General features: G+C 34.6%; 1 long non-coding RNA gene across 1 annotated transcript; it reads left to right on the top strand.

Moving 5' to 3' along the window:
* Positions 1–12,054, top strand: LOC125960431 (uncharacterized). The gene is made up of 3 exons (XR_007470099.1): positions 1–125; positions 682–863; positions 11,832–12,054. It is a non-coding gene; the product is annotated as an uncharacterized LOC125960431 (long non-coding RNA).
* The last annotated feature ends 2,641 nt before the right edge of the window (positions 12,055–14,695 follow it).

Below are 14,695 nucleotides of genomic sequence, written 5' to 3'. Positions count from 1 at the left end.
TCTTCCTTTCTCTCCCCAGCTCCCCACCAATGGGAACACGCTGAGGAAAGACCAAGTGAGGACATAGTGAGAAGATGACCATCTGCAAGCCAGAAAGAGAGCTCTCTCAGGAACTGAGTCAGCAGGTACCTTGATCTTGAACTTCTCGGCTTCCAGAATGGTGAGAAGTAAATGTCTGTTGTTTAAACCTCCAGTCTATGGTGTTTTATTATGGCTGTCCAAGCAGACTAAGGGTTGTAAAGATTAATGGGAAACAACACATGTAAATTCCTCTGAAAAAAACTTGACCATGGTAAGTGCTCTGAAAAGTTGGTTACTATGATTAGCATCCATTTTCAGCCCATGATCACCCCCTTCCCACCATATAACAGTCCCAAAGACTACTTGAAATTTCTGACTAGTCTTTGCTCTCTTGTGCTATGAGATGAATTCTGTCTGGAGCATCCATCCATGTTTTCAGGACTCAGTTAGCACCTAGGGCCAGAGTAAATATCTGAGTCAGACAGAACCATTGTATTGTCCTCATGCCCCAGTGGGATCCTTTCCCTTGAGTATAGGCAGAACCTGTGACTTGCTTGTAGACAGAATGTGTTATTATTTTGTACTTAATTATGTTATGCACATTTGTAGTTCCCATCTTGCTGAGTCTCTCTCTTCCTTGCTAACCTAACTTTGAAAAAGCAAGCTGCAATGATGGAGAGTGCCACATGGCAAGAAACTGGAGGACATCCTCCAATGTTACCTAGCAAGAGACTGGGACCACTATTACTACAGCCTACAAAGAACTGAGGGCTCTCAACAATCATGTGAACTTGGAAGAGGATTTTTCCCCTGTCAAACTTCAGATGAGACCACAGCCTCAGGTGACATCTTATTTGTAGCCTTGTAAGAACTTAGAGAGGACCCAGCTAGGACCTGACCCACTGGGTGAAAATAAACATGTATCATTTTTAAGCTGTTAAATCTGTAGTAATACTATGTAGTAATAGACACCTAGTACATTATCCATCTGTACGTTCAAAACACTACAACAGACCTTGATTACAGCTCTTATTCTTTGCTATTGGAAGTCTCTGCTTACTTTGTATCTCTCCTCCGGCTTTGGAGACATGTGAGGAGATGATTACATCTTTCTCTGTACGCTGAGAGCCTTGCCTGCCACATAGAGCCTCGTTGGTGCTTAATAAATGTTCATTGAATGCATTTCCCTCCTATAATAATTTTCAAATACTCGAAGACAATCAGTTAGATTCTTGATTGGGTGCAAGGGGATAAAACTTGTTTTGCAAGTGTGTGAAACTGAAATAGATCACAGGGGGCCAAAAATGACAACTGCATGGTGATGTGTCCAATGTCAGCTTTTCAATGGAGTCATCTTGATTAATGAGGTCCTCCATTTGTGCAGTCACTAGGAAAATGAAAAAAAAAGATCTATTTCCTCTTATAGTCTACTTTCAAAGGCACTGGCTTCTCATTATGAATAATCAAATACCACTGTGAAAGAAGGGCAAACTTGAAATGACTAACTTTTAGCTTTTAAGGCCTACTATTCAAGTGAAGAGTAAAATATTCCTTTTATAAAACTGATGTTATGATTTCACTTGGATAATTTAATGCTTTGAAAAATGACAGTGTTCTTGTTCAATCTTCTGGTTAATGAATCTGTTTGAGGCATCTCCTTGCTGAGAAAATTCCAAGGGTTTGTTTTTAAAATTTTTTTGGATTGAATAGTATATTATATATATATATATATATATATATATATATATATATATAAAAAAATGTGTTTCTCATGAAATTATAATACAAATTTTATGCAGAAACCTCAGTGACTCAGTATATTTATTTAGTGCTAACAGGTGATCAATACATATTTATTAAAGTAAATTAAATTCTAGTGTTTTTTGTAAATACAGTGCAAAGATCAAGGTCTTTGGAATTAAATGATGCAGGTATTTGTCACAGCTCCCACTGTTGCAAACTATATAACCTCAAGACCTGCTGCTGGTCTGTGGGTATCCCTACTCCTTCTCTAGCACTTGAAGCCTAGTGAAGGATTATAACAGGACTAGGAGTGTGTGATATGGGACCAATACCCCTGTTACTGTTTAACATAGTACTGAAGGTCCAGGTCAGTGTTGTGAGGAAAGAAAAAGAAATTAGAGAAATGAGGATTGGAAGGAAAGATTTTTTTAAAAAAATAATAAAACCTGACAAACTGTTAGACCTAATAAGAGTTTAGCAAGATAGCTAAATACAAGACCAAAGTACAAAAATTAATAGCAGTTTCTACAAAAGCAATAAGCAACCAGAAAATTTAATTAAAGTAAAAACCATCCACAACAGCAACACGTACAAAGAATTTTAACTTAAATGGAACACGCAAGACTTCTATGGAGAATATCTTAAAACTTGAATAAAAGAGAGAGATGTTCTGAATAAATGAAGAGACATTTTATGCTTTTTGGTGGTTCTATCCCTTATGGAAAAGTAAATTCTTCTCCAGATTAATTCACACATATGCAATCTCTAAAATCTCATTTGGATGTTTTGAAGAACTCGGTAAACTTAGTCTAAAGTTTGTATGGAAAAACAAATGTCCCCAAACAATCAAGGCAACATTGAAAACCGTAGTTAAGAAAGAAGGAATTGTCCTATTGATATTGAGACATATCACCAAGCCATGGTGAAGATGTCAGTGCTCACTGACTTAATCTATGGAGTTAAGGTCATCATAATCCTTGTTTTGTTGTGTTGCATTGTGTACGTGAATTGTGACACACTGATTCTAAAATCTATATGGAAGGGCAGCAAGCCAATAATAGCCACAGTATGCCTGATGGAGAAAAACTATGCAGGAATGCGGCACACAAAATGTCAACACTTATTATAAAACTTTAGTAATTAGGATAGCGGGTCATTACTGCAAGGATAGACAAACTGATCAGTGGAGCAGAATGTAGAATTCCTCAAGCAGACTCACAGATACATGGAAATCTAATGCAATTAATGGTGCTGGGAGGATCATTCATAGAGATAAAAAAGACATGGAGTTTCATATCATACCATATACAAAAATCAATTCCAGGTGGATAATACACTGTAAAATTTTGTGATTAAGAAGGATGCTTAAACAAGACTTTAAAAATGGAAAGCATAGGACTTCCCTGGTGGCGCAGTGGTTGAGAGTCCGCCTGCCGATGCAGGGGACACAGGTTCGTGCCCCGGTCCGGGAAGATCCCACATGCCGCGGAGCAGCTAGGCCTGTGAGCCATGGCCGCTGAGCCTGCGCGTCCGGAGCCTGTGCTCCGCAACGGGAGAGGCCGCAACAGTGAGAGGCCCGCGTACCGCCACAAAAAAAAAAAAAAAAAAAAAAAAAAAGGAAAGCATAAAGGAAATTATTGATATGTTCGTTGCATTAAGTTTAAGAACTTCTCTTCATCAAAAATGCTCATGAAGAAAATGAAAAGACAAACTATGCACTGGCAGAAAATATTAACTGCTATACCAGTCAATGGACTAGGGGTCAGGATATATATACATATGAGAGAGAACTCTTAAAAATCAGTAAGAGAAGGACAAACAATAGAAAATATATGCAAATGACAGAGGAGGTGGTATGAATGAACAATAAACATATGAAAAGATATTCAATCCCATCAGTAGTTAAGGAAATGCAACTTAAAAGCACAATGTCAATCCATAGTACCCAATAAAATGGATAAATCATAGTAAGTTCATACAATGAAATATTATAGAGGAAATGAATGAACTACAGCTACATAATACAAAGGGCACACAAAGTGTTCTATTTCTTAAACTGGATATTGTGTACTTAGGGGTTCATTGTGCTGTTATTCTTTCCATCTTATACATACCTTATAAAATCCTTTTGTATTTAATAAACGTTTGATCTAAGCTATTTTTTAAAAGAAGGCATGAGTGTTTCCAGGTGTGGAAATCTTCATAGAATTCGTCCTGTGGGCCTGCATAGCTGAGCAAGTAGGCCTGGGTAGGAATGCTTAATGTGAACCATGGGACATTGAGGGCTCAGGAAGAAGTAGCTTTTACCTTAAATATGCCTCATAAATTATATACTAAAATTGAGATTATATTTTATGGCTTAAAGTGACTATAGGAGTTTTGCTTCCTTAAGAGAAGTCAAAGAAATTATGGAGCCTGACCATGTTTCCAGGTGGGGTGGAAAGAACTTTCTCACTGTACAAATTTTAAAGAAACATTGGGAGACAAATGAAAATGCTTATGATTATACCCAAAAAGTCCCACTCATTCAACCCACTTCATAGGGTGGTTAAGAAAATCACATGAGATAATGAATATAAAATAGACCTGTTGCATGGGTAAGTGCAACAGATATTAGCTCATATAGTTATCATTCTTAGTATAGGTTTCATTTATTTATTACTTATTTATTACTTCATTTATTACTTATTTACTTTTTTAGGGAGACATATATAGATCTACTAAAATGTAATTGTTGAACTTAGGAGAATTAAATTCACTAGATTTACCATCCATGAGAAATTGCAGGTATTGAAGTTTTTAATGTTTGCAGTGTTCAGACAATGTGCTTAGTTCAGAACAGCCATCGAGGCATGCGCCTTCCCCAGGAAGGGAACTGTGGAAACAACAGTCATTGTGTGCAAGTTGCCACTACAAACTAATAGCTGACCTTTATTCTCAAATGCAGCCATCATCTCATTTTAACCTTTTCTTCCTAACTTATGTCTTCATTTATTACTTATTTACTTTCTTAGGGAGACAGGCAAAGGCCTACTTATGAAATTAAGAATTTATTTCACAAATTTTAGTTCTAGTTATCATATTTTGTTTTGCTAAATTGCTCATAACACAAAAAGGCCAAAAAAAAGATGGAAAAGAAAACAGAAATGTGGAGCAAATGCCAAGCCTCCCGTGTTGAGCCTAATACAAGATCACTGAGTAAAGTCAGGGACCTAATGAGAAATGTTAGGTATTAGTAATAATAATAAAATAAATTAAAGTCGAGATTTGGGGTACGAAATTGCATCTGTCTGTCCCTTGGGGATGACATTAGGGTCATTTGAGGAAAAGGGGACAAGAAAAGATTTGAAGTGATTTATGTAATAAGTAATTTCAAAAGAGGGAAACAGATAGCCTTTTAAAATGTAAGGGAAGAAAAGATAAGCTCTACGTAGTGTTCCACCGAATGAGAGTTTGGCAAGTTAACATCCCTTCTGGGAAAAACAGTGCTTGGTATCCAAATGTTAGGAACTAAATATAGCCAAAATGTACATTTGTTTGTGTTACTGTTTACCTCTTCCCTTATAGTCTTACTTTTATGCCTGATGCACCTTGATTATGTTCATTTTGAATCTTTATAACATTGTACATAGAATGGAAAAAAGACAAAACCATACATTTGTTGATGACTTGGCTCCAAGATGAGAAAGAGAAACGATATTTTTATGTTTTATGTATTTCCTATGACTAAAAATGTGATTTTCAAGCTGTTATTGTCTTACAGAAGTATTTATTCCCTATGGAGCAAAATATGCTTCTCTTTTGATATTATTGAGATGATCTGCTGATTCTGATCAACCCCAGGACCCAAGTCTGGCAGAGAATTATTCAGACGATTGCCTTGATTTCAGGATGTGCCTCACCTAGGGAAACTCAACACTAAGCTTCTCCCTGCAAATCACTCTTGCCTCCGATTTATTCACCAGGTCACAGGTCCATAATCCACCATTCTACATCAATGCATAATTGAAGCGTATTCTTCTCCATTACTGTCATAGGATATCAATTCTGTAATCTGTTTGTAATTAGAACCACTCCAAAAATCTATCTTTTCTTTATCTCCTTCCCTCATGAACTTTATAGAAGAATAAACATGCCAGTATTATTCTTACCCACAAACAGAAATCAATCTCTACCAAATTCCCTGGTGTAATATGTATTAGCCTGTCACCAAGGACAAAATTTATATTTACTTAAAGATGTATTTCTCCACACAAAGCTTCTCAGATCTGCAGTAAATAAAAATGAATGCCAGTTTAAGCATTAAAAAAAAATAGAATCATTCTGAGAAATATAACCCACTTGTACAATGAAAAGTCATGGCATGAATGTACCATATGCCAATAGTGATGTGCCTCGGAGAATAATGAGTTCTGTTTTGGTGAGCTTGTTTTGAAGTTCATTGACATTATAACCAATATATTTACTGCTGGCTGGTGAACAAAGCCCTACTCCCAGGTTTTTGAATAATGGTGTAAAAGAAAGATGTGGCAGAGAGATGCTGTGTGCAATTTAGTAGTTTTTTTTAATGTGGCAAACTGCCTGGCTAATATCATTTTTTTCTTTTTACATGCTTTGGAGTAATTTAACTTACAAAATTCCATAAATAAAATGTTATTTTAATAATTAATCCTGACATGTCAACTTCAAGGCAAGTCAGTCCATTTATAAGAAATCCCTTTATGTTTTTAGTTCAGATTAGATAAGCTCTTCTTAGGGGGTTATCTCTTTGAAGATGCCTATTAAAAAATAGCAGGATATAACACATGTTATTTTCCTACAACCATTTGTATTATTTTTACTTTTTGCTAGAATCATCCATACAGTAGGAGCAGGATAAATGCCCATGTCTGAGACTAAAGTATTTATTTAACTTGCAACGTGGTATATTTTCTTGATTAGAGTTTACATAGTGTGCTACCTAGATTTTTCTTTTTAAATCATCGTTTGAAGCAACCCAAAGCAGAAGTCAGCATAGGATGACAAAACTCCAAATGAAAAGTTAAACCTAGAGTTGGATAAAAGAGATTGTGAATTGTCTACCCTAAGTACTGTGAAATGTAATTAACTATTCAGGAAAAAAAATCCAACAACAAACAAAAAAAGAAAACTAATTAGAAAATGAAAAGATTTCCTAAACACAGGCTTCAAGAAACTAATTATCAAAAGAAAACATTATATTATTGTTAACAATATCCATTTACCAAGATATATTTTAAAGTGACATTCACTACAATTACAGCAATTAAACTAAAGTCAGATTTCTTTCTGAATTAGATTGAATAAAATTTTGCTTTCCTTTGAATATTTCATAAGCCAATTTTCAAAAGTCTGGTCTTAGAGAATAATGGAATACTAGCCTGTCTTATGGCTCATAATTTGCTTTTTGTATTACTGAAATTTACATGAGAAGTTAGAAATATTTGAAAGAGTGAATGTCTAAATTTTTATACAGCCTTAATGTGTTTATCATGCAAAAACTATACATTCACTCAATTTTTATTGAGAGCCCACCATGCTCCAAGAACTGTGCCAGGAACAGGGTATACAATGATGAATGAGACATATAAGGGTCCTGCTCTTGCTGAGCCTACATTCTAGTGGTGAAGGAGAGATAACAAATGAGCAAACAAATGCATAACAGTATTACTGATTGTGTTGTGTTTGAGAAATAAATCCATAGGGTGTTTTGGTAAAGAATAAAAGAATGGGAAGAGCATCAAGATATATAAAGCAAATATTAACAGACTTAAAGGGAGAAATTTAATGCAATACAATAATAGTAATTGTCTAACATCCCACTTTCATGAATGGATAGATCATCCAGACAGAAAACCTATAAGGAAACATTAGACTTAAACAACACGTTAGGCCAGATGGACTTTAGAATAGGTACATAACATTCCTTCCAAAAGTAGCAGAATACATATGGAATATTCTCCCAGAGAGATAACATGTTAGGTCACAAAACAAATCTCAGTAAATTAAAGAAGATTGAAATACTATCAAGCATCTTCCCCAATCACAATGATATGAAACTAGAACTCAATCACTAGAAAAAAATAGGGAAAGCCACAAAAACGTGGAGATTAAACGACATGCTACTGAACAACTAATGGTTCATCAAAGAAATCAAGGAGAAATCAAAAAATATTTAGAGACAAGTGAAAACAGAAATACAACATACAAAAATCTATGGGATATAGCAAAACTGGTTCTAAGAGGGAAGTTCATAGTAATACAGTCCTTCCTCAAAAAGTAAGAGAAAAACAAGATAAACAGTCTAACTTTATACTGAAAGGAACTACAAAAAAGAGCAAATGAATCCCCAAATTAGTAGAAGGATGGAAATAATAAGGATTACAGTGGAAATAAATGAAATAGATACTAACAACAACAAAAAAAAACATAGAAAAAAATCAATGAAACTAAGAGCTAGTTCTTTGAAAAGATATACAAAATTGACAAACCTTTAAGTAGACTAACCAAGAAAAAAAGGGAGAAGACTCAAGTAAATAAAATCAAGTAAATAAAATCAGAAATGAAAAGAAGTTACTATTTATATTATAGAAATACAAAGATCATAAGAGGCTAGTACATAAAATTATATGCCAACAAGTTGGACAACCTAGAGAAAAATGGATAAATTTCTAGAAACATACAAACATCCAAGACTGAATCATGAATAGATAGAAATTTTGAATAGACTGACTACTGGTAAGGAAATTAAAGCAGCATTAAAAAATCTCCAAATGAACAAAAGCCCTGGACCAGACAGCTTCACTGGTGAATTCTACAAAACATTCAAAGACATTCAGTATGTATCCTTTTCAAAATCATCCCCAAAATTGAAGAGTAGGGAAACCTTCCAAACACATTTTACAAAGCCAGCATTACACTGATACCAAAACATGCATTTCCTGTCCAACAAACCAGACAAGTATACCACAAAAAAAGAAAATTAGAGTCAAAATCCTTGGTGAATATAGATGAAAAATTCACAACAAAATATTAGCAAACCAATTCCAACAATACATTAAAGAAAATCATACATTATGATCAAGTGGAATTTTTTCCAAGGACGTAAGTGTGGTTCAACATCTGCAAATCAATCAACATGATACATCACATTAACAAAATGAAGGATAAAAACCATACAATTATCTCAGCTGATGCAGGAAATGCATTTGGCAAAATTCAACATCCATTTATGATAAAAGCTCTCAACAAAGTGTGTGTAGAAGGAATGGACCTCAATGTAATAAAGCCTATATATGACAAATCCACAACTAGCATCATACTTACTGGTAAAAAGCTGAAAGCTTTTCCTCTGAGATCAGAAACAAGACAAGGATGCTCACTTTTTCCATTTTCATTTAACATAGTATTGGAAGTCCTAGCCATAGCAATCATACAGGAAAAAGAAATAAATGGAATTCAAATTGGAAAAGAAGGAGTAGAATTGTCGCTATTTGCAGATGACATAATACTATATATAGAAAACCCTAAAGACTCCACACCAAAACTGGTAGAACAAATAACAGTAATTAGTAATTTAGAATTCAGTAAAGTTGTAGGATACAAAATCAGTATAAAGAAATCTGTGACATTTCTCTACACCAATAGTGAACCATCAGAAAGAGAAATTAAGAGAACAATCCCATTTACAATTGCATCAAAAAGGACAAAATACCTGGGAATAAATTTAACAGAAGAGGTGAAAGACCTGTACACTGAAACCTATAAGAAACTGATGAAAAAAATTGAAGAAAACAAAAACAAATGAAAAGATATTTCATATTCATGGATTGGAAGAACTAATATTGCTAAAATGTCCATACTACCCAAAGCAATCTATAGATTCCATGCAATCCCTATCAAAATTTCAATGGCATATTTCACAGAACTAGAACAAATATTTCTAAAATTTTTATGGAACTATGGAAGATCCCAAATAGCCAAAATAATCTTGAGAAAGAAGAAGAAAACTGGAATTATCATGCTCCCTGATTTCAAACTATAATACAAAGCTATCATAATCAAAACAGTATGGTACTGGCACAAAAAAAGACAGATCGATGGAACAGAATTGAGAGCCCAGAAATAAACCCCCACACATATCAACAATTAATTTACAACAAAGGAGCAAAGAACATACAACAGAGGAAGGACAGTCTCTTCAATAAGTTGGGAAAACTTGACAGCCACATGCAAAATAATGAAACTAGACCACTGTCTTACACCATACAAAAAATTAACTCAAAATGGATTAAAGACTTGAATGTAAGACATGAAACCATAAAATTCCTAGAAGAAAACATAGGTGGTAACATCACTGACATCAGTCTTAGTGATGTTTTTGTGGATCTTACTCCAAAGGCAAGGAAAACAAAAGTAAAAATGAAAAACTGGGACTACATCAGACTAAAAACTTCTTCATAGCAACAGAAACCATCATCAAAATGAAAAGGCAACCTACTTAATGGGAGAAGATATTTGCAAGTCATATATTTGATAAGGGGTTAATATCCAAATATAAATAACTCATAGAACTGAACAACAACAACAAAAACAACCTGACTAGAAAATGGGTGGTGGATCTGAATAGACATTTTCTAAAGAAAACACGTAGATGGCCAACAGGCACATGAAAATATGTTTAACATCACTAGTTATTAAGGAAATGTAAACAAAATTACACTGAGATATAATGTCACACTTGTTAGAATGCCTATTATCAAAAAGACAAGAAATAACAAATGTTGGAGAGGATGTAGAGAAAAGGTAAACCTCATATACGATTGATGGGACTGTATATTGGTATAGTCACTAGGGAAAACAGTATGGAGATTCTGCAAAAAATTAAAAATAGAATTACCATATTACCCAGCTATTCTACTTCTAGATATTTATTCCAAAAAACATGAAAACACTAATTCAAAAAGATATATGCACCCTTATGTTAATTGCAGTATTAGTTACAATAGCTACAATATGGAAACAACCTAAGTGTTCATCAGTGAATGAATGGATAAAGAAGACGTGATATATATACACACAATGGAATACTACTCAGCTGTAACAAAGAATAAAATCTTGACACTTGTGACAACATGGATGGACCTTGAAGGTGTTATAAGTAAAATAAGTCAGATGGAGAAGACAAGTATTGCATAATATTAATCATATGTGAAATCTTAAAAAAAAAAGCAAACAAACAAAATTAAATGAAAACAAACTCATAGATACAGAGATCAGATTAGCAGTTACCAGACAGGAAGTGGGTTGGGGATGGGCAAAATGGGTGAAGGCAGTCAACTGTATGGTGATGGATGATAAGTAGACTTTTGGTGGTGATCATTCTGTAGTGTTTACAGAAGTCAAATTATAATGCTGTATGCCTGAAATTTATATAATAAAACAAAAAAATATATGTAGGAAAACAGCAGGAGAAGCTACTGAATGAGTTTTAAATGTCTGCTTCTCTGAAGAGGAAATTGAAGGGAGGTAAGACATGAGATAGAGAAAAATAGCTTTTGTTTTGAGCCCTGTAAAAATAATTGACTTTTAAAATTATGTAAATATAGTGCAGTCATAAAATTAAATTCAAATGAAGTATACTATCATATTAAAAAGACAGGGCCCTACTTAGATTTAATGCTTAAGGAAATACTCTTTAAGTAAGTAGCATTTAAGATGAGACTTGGATAAGAAGTTGGTCATTTGAAGAATAACCCAGATAGAAGAAGAATCTAGTAAAATTGTCTGGAGACAGCTAAGAGCTCTCTCCAGAGAGTGCCAGCAGAAGATCATGTGGCCAGAGTGGAGAGTGAGGTATTTATGGCACAAGTGGAGGTTGAAGAGCTAGTTCAAGTGTCATCCATGCATGCGGAGCCCTGCAAACAGGGTAAAGAATTAGGATGTGATTATTTTATTCTAAGAGCACTAGGAAGCTACTGTGGTCTTTTGCAGGTGTGGGGGAATGGTACAAATGAATTTAAGCTTGACATGATTACTCTACTTTGCAGAGAATGTCCTGAATATCAAGGGAGATCTCTTCCACCATGTGAGGTTACAGCAAGAAGATGAACATATATGAACCAGGAAAAGGGTTCTCACCAGACACTGAATCTGCTGGTGCCTTGATCTTGGATTTCCAGTCTCTAAAACCGTAAGAAATAAATTTCTGTTGTTTGTAAGCTAAAACAAACAAAAAAAAAAGTGGAGGGGAAAGATCAGTTAGGAGATGCTGTAGTGGTCCAGGTGGAGGGATTTGGGTTTGACTTGGAGTGGGGTCAATGGAGATGGAGAGAAATAATTGATGTGCAATAACTTTAAAGCAGAATTGACAGGACTTACACCAAAGGCTTGAATGTGAATTGCAAGGGAAGGGACTAAATGTAATGCCCAGTTTTCAGAAGACTGGGTATCTTTCTCACTTGCAAAGGAGAAAGACAAGCTTTCCCCTTCCATGTAAATTACATGACATTTGAGTTTGGTGAATGGAAATGCATCAAAATGTAATATAACTAAGTATTGATAATTTCAGAAGAAATATTATGGACAGTCATATATTATACTATGAAGAATAAAAGTACTGTACATTTTAATTAGCAGAGCATTTGTCCTCAATTCTACGATTTTCTTTGTTATTTGGCAAATTAATAGCTTTGCATTAAAGTTTTTTTTTCTGTAACAGTGTTGATAATGACATGTTTCCGGGCCCAAATGTGAATGACAGAAAACAAATGTCATCATCGACCTATATCATACTGATAAAACCATTACAATAATAATGTCAAACTTACCAAACTATTATGAAATACTTACAATAGTATGTATGAAAGTGTAACACGAAGTACTAAGAGAGAAATAAGCTTATTTTGATATGGTCTACCTGACTTCCAAATTTGAGCATTCTATTACATCAACTTATAAAGACAGTTTTTGTATCAATGACCAACAAGAGTTCATATTCATTTTTCTACCAGGAGACGGCCTCTTAATGCCTTGTATTACAAAAGAAAACATTCACTGAAATAATAGTAATTAGCTTTTTTTTTTTTTTTGGCCTGTTGAAAAATTTTTTATGAACCCTCTATAAAAATACTATTATATAAAATAACATTTATATGAATAAAATGTTTTACGTTAGAATGTGTAAAAGTGTATTTTATTTTATTATTATTATTATTTTTTTTTGCGGTGCGAGGGCCTCTCACTGTTGTGGCCTCTCCCCTTGCGGAGCACAGGCTCCGCACGTGCAGGCTCAGTGGCCATGGCTCACGGGCCCAGCCGCTCCGCGGCATGTGGGATCTTCCCGGACCGGGGCAAGATCCCGTATGCCCTGCATCAGCAGGCGGACTCTCAACCACTGCGCCACCAGGGAAGCCCTATTTTATTATTTTTTAACATATTCTTTCTCATTTAAAAATTTTTTTAATTAATTTTATTTATTTATTTTTGGCTACGTTGGGTCTTCGCTGCTGCGTGCGGGCTTTCTCTAGTTGCAGCGAGCAGGGGCTACTCTTTGTTGAGGTGCGCAGTCTTCTTACTGCGGTGGCTTCTCTTGCTGCAGAACACGGGCTCTAGGCTCACGGGCTTCAGTAGTTGCAGTACGTGGGCTCAGTAGTTGTGGCTCACAGGCTTTAGAGCACAGGCTTTTAGTTGTAGCACATGGGCTTAGTTGCTCCACGGCATGTGGGAACTTCCTGGACCAGGGATAGAACCCTTGTCCCCTGCATTGGCAGGCGGATTCTCAACCACTGTGCTACCAGGGAAGCCCTAAAAGTGCATTTAAAAAAATTAATGTATTATATTTTTTTCTAGACAAGAACTTTTCTCTTTTACTTCACTCCAAACACACAATATTTAATGATGTATTAATGAGGTTTATTAGTAAATTTTCCTAATATTTCTAAACCTCACCTGATTTTCAATCTATTGACATTTTTCCACCACAAGGTAAAAATAGAAATTAAAATAGAAAGCACTCTCTGAAAGCCACAAATTATGATCATCTAAATGAAAAATTAAGTGTGTGTATATATGTGTGATCCAGGCACAGCAGAGTGCATAATTTCAGGAGGAAGAGGTCTTAAAGGGAACATAATTCTATGTTGGACCAAGTCTTTATGACTATAACCCCATTAACTAATTATACTGTGTGCTGAAACACATTACTGAAATCTATTATGTGAAATAAAACTTAGTACTGAAGCATAATTTCCACATACTGTGGAGAGTTAATTATTAAATATATTATCCATTGCACAAAAACAGTGTGGATAATGATGTTTTTGCAGGGCCCAAGTGTGAATGACAGAAAACAAATGGCACCATCAACTTAGTTCACACTGATAAATTCATTTTATTAGATTTTACTTCTGTAGTATATACCTTTTATAAAAATACAGAAAGTAATACATTCTCACTGTGTAAAATGGAAAAAATACAGGAAAATATTGCCAGTCATCCCTGTCCTCACCCTCCCATCCCAGTGTTAAAATTTTGCAGTATGTTTTTAGATATTTTATATGTATTGCTCCTGTATTTTAAATGTATAATTAAATTTAATTTTAATTAAAAAATGTAATTTAATAATAAAAATATATTTATTTAAATAATTTAATTAAATTAATATTTTATTTATTTTTATAAATAAAACTACAGTTGATCCTTGAACAATGGGGGAGTTAGGGATGCTGACCCTCCAATGAGTTGAAAATCCAGGTATAACTTACAGTCGGCCCTTCACATGCATGGTTCCACATCCATGGATTCAACCAACTACGGGTTGTATAGAACTGTAGTATTTACTGTTTAAAAAAATCAGCATATAAGTGGACCCATGCAGTTCAAACCTATGTCATTCAAGGTCAGCTTTACAGCA

Source organism: Orcinus orca, chromosome 11 (assembly GCF_937001465.1).
Source record: "Orcinus orca chromosome 11, mOrcOrc1.1, whole genome shotgun sequence".
NCBI classification, from domain to species: Eukaryota; Metazoa; Chordata; class Mammalia; order Artiodactyla; family Delphinidae; genus Orcinus; species Orcinus orca.
Note: the sequence above shows the minus strand (reverse complement) of the source record. Positions and strands in the feature narration are given on the sequence as shown.